The following is an 8319-nucleotide window of genomic DNA, read 5'->3' as shown; positions in this document are numbered from 1 at the left end:
AAGTGGAGCTTGAGGAAGTGAGGGCTGCTGTGGGGGAAGTAGCCCAGGTAATTGTACATGTCATGTTTCTAAAAGGTCAGCTACCATAGCTGATACTGTTAGGGTCCCTGGGCTGGAGCCCGGAGTAGAAGGTGGGCCCAGGCTCCCTCGTCCCCCCACCTTTGCCCCCTGATCAATCACTGAGACTGGAAGACAACAGAGACTGTGCAAGGAAGGATAATTTCTCCTCACCTCCCTCATTGGCTTATGATGAAAATGGCTCAGTAGACTGTGACCCTTGTCTCTAGAGAGAGAAGGGTTATGTGCAGGGTCACAGTGAGCCTCTGAGGCTAGTGAAATCTGCCAGGAAACGTGGGATCCACGGAGGCAAGGACCGAGCTTTGTCACAGTTCTTATATTGCACTCCCCATCTCCAAATCTGATTCTAATGTATACCATAGTCTAACTTGCAATATTTAATTGTGTAGAGCCCTTTGGGCTATAGTGCATAAGAAAGGGCATGTACAAATTAAGGACCTGATCCTCCAAAGTACTTACTAACATAAGTGTGGTGGCCTGCCTGGAACTTGAAGGGAGGAGCACAGGTTACAGGAAGAAAGAGTTTAGAGGAAGCACCAGGAAGCCAGTCTGTGTGCAAGTGGCTGAAGATTAGCAGCAGTTGCAGCATCTCTAAATTGTTCTCCTAACAAAGATCCAGTTTAGTTTTAGAAACATGGAGTCCTTTCATGTTGTTACCCAGCACACGGGGCTTGAAACATGGTGGCAGCACTCAGTCTAGTGAGACCAACAGCAAGGGGAGTGTGATTAAAGGCACCCAGGAACATAGCAAACACGCAGCCTGGAGGGATACAGACACTGGAAATGCTGGATTTCCAGACAAAAACGGTCTTGCACAGGCATGGAAGCAAAAATGGAGTCTTTGTACAGAGCTGACTTGGGGCATGAAAATGAAAGTGAAACAGTTTTTTGCTATCTCACTGGGGAAAAGGATGAGAAGTCAGTGAGACACGGTTGCCAGGATTAATGCCCCAAAAAACTGGAACAGATGAAGAGGTGTTTGAGTGCTGTAACCCCAGACAGACTGAGATTGTCGAGAGAGACTCTTTCTTTTCACTCAAAACCAAGATGCAGTAGAGGGCAGAGATTACAGAGCTGAGGACTCTGGCATCAACATGTAACTTTGGAGACATTAAAGACTCCCTAATTAGGGAAGGGATTGTTTGTGAGGCACATGATAGCTTTTGGGAGAGATTGCTGAAAGAAACTGATCTAATTCCTCCAAAGAGCAAAGGCAACTCAACTGGCCAGGGAAAGGATCAAGATAATAACAGCCACGAGTGCAGAACAAGTACACAGGCTCCAGCGAGAGGAACCCAGGAAGCATAACAGAGACAGAGTGACCGAGAACGCAGGCATCTTGGTCTAGTGTATGAACTGTGGAAAGCAACACAAAAAGCTGAAGAAAAAAATCCACCCTACAGGCAACAATGCAAGGGGTTTGGGAAAGAGAACCAGTGTTTTATGTACCAATGTTACAGCTCTCTTAGGAGGAAAAGAGCAGCAGTATGTGTAGGACATAGAGACTTCTGGTGGAGATAAGGTGATTACCCATCCCTTATTTTAAGGTATTGTCCCTTATTGCATTAATCTGTCCCTTATTTTAAGATGTATGGAAATGTATTAAAACTAGTAAGTACCATTTTAAACATTATATTGAAACTTATGGTAATTGCATTGTATACCAGAGGGCAGTAGAAATGTACACATGAGAGAAAAATACACGATATGTTAAGGGAAATGATGTTTCCCTAAAATGTCCTTAAAAATAAAGCGGTGACCCTTATTTTTCATATAGTTTCCCTTATTTCCATCCAACAAAGGTGGTCACCCTAAGGAAAGGATATCTGCCGTGGGACTTTAACAGATCCAAAGACTCTCAGTGTACGTACACATGGCACAAGAAGGCCGGCAACCATTCTCCTGCCATATTTGCAGCTATACTGTTAGATCAATGATCAGCTCAATTCCAGCTGAACTGTGGAGTCAGTTGAAATGTAATCCTGGTCACAATATTACACTGGTAAAATGTGCCTAAGTGCTAGTGATGTACAATAAAACCATTCTGGGGCCAGTGGAAAAACATTGGATGTTGATAAGAAACACACAAAACAAGAGACATTCTTACTTGGGGTGTAGTATTTGGTTCAATGGAGTACCAGCAGACAGCAGGGCAGTGCAAACCATTCCCGTGTTGAGTCAATTTGGTTCAGTGGAGTACCAGCAGGCAGCAGGGCAGTGAAAACCATGGATTTGATCACAGTACACCACCACCATATCCTTAGTGTCAGAGAGGAGGGAGAAGAGTCACTGTGTGCTCTGCCCAGCATTCTAACAGAATATAAGGACATATTTCAAGGAATATGGGGACTTAAAGGGCAAGCTGAAATTAGAAATAGAGCCACACATGCAGCGGTGAGACTATTGAAACACAAAGTTCCACTAGCCCTGGTGGAGCCACTGAAGAAGGAACTGGCAAGTCTGCAAATAAGAGGAGTCATTAGTAGCACAGAGTGGATCAGCAGCCCAGTAGTGATGAGAAAACTTTCTGGTAAACTAAGGATCTACACTGACCCCAAACCACTTGCCAGAACATTGAAAAGAAATCACTACCAGCAACTGACATACTACCCAATTTTTCCAGGGCAAAAGTGTGCATTGTTTGTGATGTCAAGAATGAGCTCTTGGCATATTGAACTAGCTGTGTCATCCAGACAACGTTTGCCACACCTTTTGGCAGGAACCACTGTGTACAAATGCCTATTGGCATCAGCCCATCAGCAGGGAAGTTCCAGAGTAAACTGAATCAAGCACTAGAGGGACTTCCTGGCAACAAGCTTGTAGCTGATGATATTATTATTGTAAGAGGAGGTGGCAAGGAAGAGGCCATGCAGGACCATGATACCAAATTGTGACAACTACTGAACAGGTACAGGGAGAAGAACAGTAGGCTGAATGCAGACAAAGTGAAGCTGCAGAGAACCAAGATACTCTACACTGGACATCTGTTGACCCCTGAAGGACTCCAGCCAGACCCTGAGAAACTGAGAGCCATTAAGGAAATGCCCAGACCAAATGATATGAACAAAGTCCAGCGATTTATCAAGATAGGCAACTGTCATTACATATTCTGCACAAACCCTGTCTGATGCCTGTGAGCCCTTGAGACAGTTAATCCTTAATGATACTGTGTGGGAAGAGTCAGAGACCCAAGAACAGCCATTTGAAAGAGTAAAGAAAATCGTAAGTGGGGCACCAGTCCTGAAGTACTATACCCCTGCAGAATAGCAAGAGCTACAGCCCTGCCTCAGAAGGAGGCCTAGGAGCAACACTGATGCAAGGCCAGCAGTTAGTAGACCTGACTGCTTATTGATATCCAAGATCCTTTCTGTTCAATATGCTGAGGGATGCTCCAGAAAATCTAACCACCTATCATAAGGACTAATGTTTCTGGTACACATAACATGCAAATGTAACTTAATTTTCCTCTGGGCAATATCCTTGGCCAGAGAGTTCTCTCAACCACTACCATGTTCGGCAGGTGCAAACTTGCTGTACACCCTCTGTCAGCATGCCTGTACCCAGAACCGGCCCTAGACCAAATGGCACCCCAGGTAAGGAGCGTCTTAGGTGCCCCCCACCCATCTGTTGAACACCTTATTTTTTATTGCATTTGCAACCCATTTCATGACTTTGATGCACAATTTGCATGCATGATTTATCCCTGTCATATAAGATGATAAATCTGCACACTAGGATCTGTATTTATTCATGCATATATAAGCAAATAAAAAAACTGGTTTCCTCTAAGCTTATAGAAACTTTTTAATTTTAAGAATAATTGTATTAACATCAAGAATTGAACTGTGCACCAACATTGGGTGGACCAGTATTAAATAGTGTTACCGTAGGTGACAGCCTTAGAATGTTAACCCTAGTCCTTTAGTTCAAAAGGTTGCCCTTGTGAACTGAAGCATAGCGTCAGAGAGATCCAAAGACTGGCCAATGGCATTTTCAAGCAATAAAATAGCAAGTGATGTCAGTCTCTTGTCAAACATCATCAACCAAAGATACGTTTTAATGAGCCTGAGCTTCAAAAAGCTGCACTCACCACTCATGACTGTGACCAGCAGCATGAGCAGAATCCTCAGAGCTCTCTACACATTAGGAAAAGCATCCTTCAGTTCTGCATCATGAATGAACTGGGGAACTTGGAGCAGAGAGAGTGTTTTCCATGTGGCAAAATGTAATGCATGTTGTCAATTCAACACAGAGGTCTTTATCATTAACATCTGGATATCCCCCATGTGTCAGTGTCTGATGAAGGTCTGTACAGTTGTTCAAGAGTTTTCCTGTCTGCCGGCAGCTAAGGTCATACAGCCCCCCCCCCCCCCCCCGAGGTCTTTCTGTGGTGCTTTATTTGTTCAAATCTTTCCTTGATGGACACTCAAGCTGTATCAACGAGCGAGCAAAAAACCACCCTCTTGATTTTTTCTTCTGAGCTTCCCATCACCTCATCTCTGTTCTCTGTGATGGGATCCCCGGGGTACAACTTACAACTGTGGGACCTCTGTGCCCTCTTAGCTTTCCAGCCTAGACTATCTCTCACAATGTTTTGCCACTGACAAGCAGCAAAACCCCTCCAGGTGCTGTTATCACTCAGCCACCAGCATGCAGAGGCACACCCAGCCAAGTTGCATGAAGGCTCCCCAGTCCCCTCATGAACCATACACAGGGAAACATCCCCAAATCTCCCAAGCCCCCAGCCTTGCAACCCAGGAATATACCATCTTACACTGCTCAAGACCTTCTTGTGAGCAATGCAAGTTTATTAATTAGTTCACCATTTCATCAAAGGGAAGTGGACATGCACCAGCCTTTGTAACCTGAGCAGATTTCCCAAGCACTTTAGACAAACTCACTGGTAAGGATAAAATTAAAGTCAGGTTATTGACTACAGAAAGACAGATTTTAAGTGATTATAAGTGGTAGGCAAAAACAGTCAGAGATAGTTACCAAAGAAAATAAAAAAGTATGCCCACACTCTAAATCCTAAACTTTATTAGACTAAGCAGTATTTGGATCAAGCAGTTTTTCTCACCTTACTGGATGTTGCAGGTAGGTTACAATCTTTAATACACAGGCTTTCCCTTTAAGCCTGGCATCAGTCTCCTCAGTTCAAGTTTTTCTCTTCCCAGCATTCTTGTTGCCTTCAGAGTAGATAGAGAAGGAGAAAGGTAAAATCATGATGCCACTGTCTCCTATTTTATACCTTCAGTCCATGGGCCTGGAAAACACTAGCGCAGACATATGCTGATGGGCTATGCTGAATCACAGAGTTGAGCAATCCCCATAGTGTGGTGCTTGCGCAACTTCACCTGAATTGTAAATCCCTTGTTTACTATTCCCCGGCTGGTCAATGGCTGGTGATGATCATTCAGTGCCCACCTGGGTGTTGATCACCTCCTTTGTTGTTGTCACTGGAGAACTAGCAGTGAGTGACTTCCAACTCACAACATATTTCAACAAACAGCCATATACCAAAATCTCACAACTTCATGCACACTAATGATATATATATTTTGACAGAACAATGGGTTTCAGCAGATCATGATCTTTCATATGATATCTTACATGGCATGCTTTCATGAAATATCACAACCATATACGAATGATGACTATGGGGTTATGGGGTGCTACTTTATGGGGTTATGTAAGGTACAGTGTCACACCCTCATAAACAAACTGTCTCTTTTTCTGATAAATAAGAGTTTCCTTGGAGATAGGTGCAATGCCTCAGTTTTCCTCCATTTCTTTAGCAGCAGTGAGGGCATCTTCAAATCCATTGTCTCTGTAGACTGCAACAAAATCAAGACAGCTTCTCGTCAAAGTAGTAGCAGTCGTGATGTTCATTGACTGAGTTTGTAATGCCTTGCTTACAATGTTTACTTGGAATAGGATATCGTGCCAAACCACAATTGAGAGCAAAAATTTGAAGTCAATGATGTTGTTTGCCAGGCTTTGCGCCTTGGGTCGGATTCTGGCCTTGGCACTACTAAACTGCGCCAGTTCCAGGGTGTCGTAAACCTCAGTCACTGGCCTTATGCTGTCAGTGCTGTTCTCCCAACGAGTGTCACTTAGCAGCTTCATGGTCAGATTTGTAACACTTCCCATGAGGACCTTCCACCTGATAATTGATGCTGAAAACAGGAGGTATATAGCCTTTGCAGAACTCCCAAGAGAGATACTGAAGTTAAAGAAGATAACGCTGCATCTGACACAACCAGCTTGAGGGAATGGCAGCCACAAGGCATGAAGAAAGCTCTAGGAGTCAGTGCAAGGATCCTTGCCTGGATGCCACTGTTTCTTCCCTTCTTGTTCGCGCCGTTGTTGTAACCTTGGCTGCAGCCATCCTGAAGCTTTATTTTATGCTCATTCAAAATGTTTATAAACAGTTCTGTTAGGCCTTTTCCACTATAGTCATCCACAGACCAGAAACAGATAAAGTGTTCCTTTACTTGGATACAGCTATCCTTGTTGTCAACAAATTTTACTGCAAATGGCATCTTTTCATTCTGATTAATGTTGGGAGTGCTGTCCATTATTATGGTGTAGTACTTCGCTTTGCCATACTGCATCAATATGTTATCAAGAGCCTTCCTTGCCATAAGACCAATCAATTCATTTTGAATTATTTTGCTGCAGGAATGCTCTATAGCTTCTTTATGAACTACTTGACATAGGTGCTCATGAATGACATCATCATATTTCCCAAACCAATGACATTACTGTTATGTTCAGTGAACAATTTATCCAATAATCTCCAGAAAGCCAAATTATTCTTTGCAAGGAAGAGGGTAATTGAGATCAGATGCTTGAGCATGTTCCTCCAGTGCTGGGTTTCTACATTAATAATGCACTAGTTTTCTGCATCTGCACATTTATTTAGCTTGAGCCTGGACTTGACCTCCATCCATTTGGAGTAGGCCGTAAAATAGCTGGGTGACTTTTCATGTTGTTTCAGAGCATCAGCTAAGTTATGCCAGTAATTGTTCCCCAAAAGCGCAAACAATGATTTGGCATTCTTGTCAAATATTTTGCAACAAAAACTTTGTCACTTTGTCAGTTGATTTTGAGTAAATGAGCCAACGCCAATTCAGTTTCTCACCATTCTTCAGCACTCTTTCACAGTGTGACTTCGAGAAGTGTCTCTTTGGTTCATTTACTGGAAATGTCATATCCTCAATTTTACCCAACACATTAAAAATTGTATGATCAATATCAGCAGAGTTTAGGATCGCCAGCTATAAAGCAGGACCTGATGTATCAATTTGTGGTGTGCAATTTTTCTCACTGCTGTTTCTCTCATCATGTGAGGCTGATTCTTCTTTATCATTTCTCACCTTTTCATGTAAACCAGATTTGTGTGCGTCATTACTCTCCTTTTCATATGAGCCACATTTTTCTTTATCATCTCTCTCTTTTATGCCATCAGGGAAACTGGAAGATTCTCCATCAGTTTTCCCACATTTTCATTCCTTATGTTCAGGTAAATCTGCTAATTCTTTAGTAATAGGATTTCCATTATTTACTCTTTGCTCCTCAATATCTTTTGCACTGGGACGATTGCTACTGCCTAAAGCCCGGTCTATGATGTTCTCTTTCAGATATTTTCCCATCAAATTTGCCCTTTGCTGCAAACTAGATTGCAATTGAGCTTTTCACTTCCTATAATGAGGTCCTGAAGGCTTCTTTGGGGGCATCTTTTATTTTCTACAGAGGAAAACGGACAGTATTAGGGAGAGCAAAAGTCTATGTTCCACAGTCTTAGAAAGTCATCAAACATTATGTGTAAAGCAATGAAAAAAGAAGTCACAGTATTTCTTTTATATTGTTGCATAGACAGAGGTTTGATAGATATCTCTGGTGTCTCATTAAATATGTCCTTTATTAGTCACTACTTACACTACTTACTTCAAGTCTTAAAACACAAGTACACTTTCACAATTACACAATAAAACAAAGGTTCACTATATCGCAGCTGGGCACTCACTTCACTCCAGTTCATTCTTATATCTCACTGATTGACTGGCAACCTCTCAGGCCTTATATACCAGAGAGGGCCTGGCTGACAACATTCTAGGAGGTTCAAGGAAAATGTAATTCTCCGAAAGAATGGAAGGTTCCATGACATTCTACAAAGGCCCAGAACATTCAAAGAGGTTCGTGAAAAATGAATCCACATAAGGAATACCTGAAACA

This window comes from Dermochelys coriacea, chromosome 1 (assembly GCF_009764565.3).
Source record: "Dermochelys coriacea isolate rDerCor1 chromosome 1, rDerCor1.pri.v4, whole genome shotgun sequence".
Taxonomy (NCBI): Eukaryota; Metazoa; Chordata; order Testudines; family Dermochelyidae; genus Dermochelys; species Dermochelys coriacea.
The sequence above is the reverse complement of the archived record's forward strand: the minus strand, read 5'-3'. Positions refer to the sequence as shown.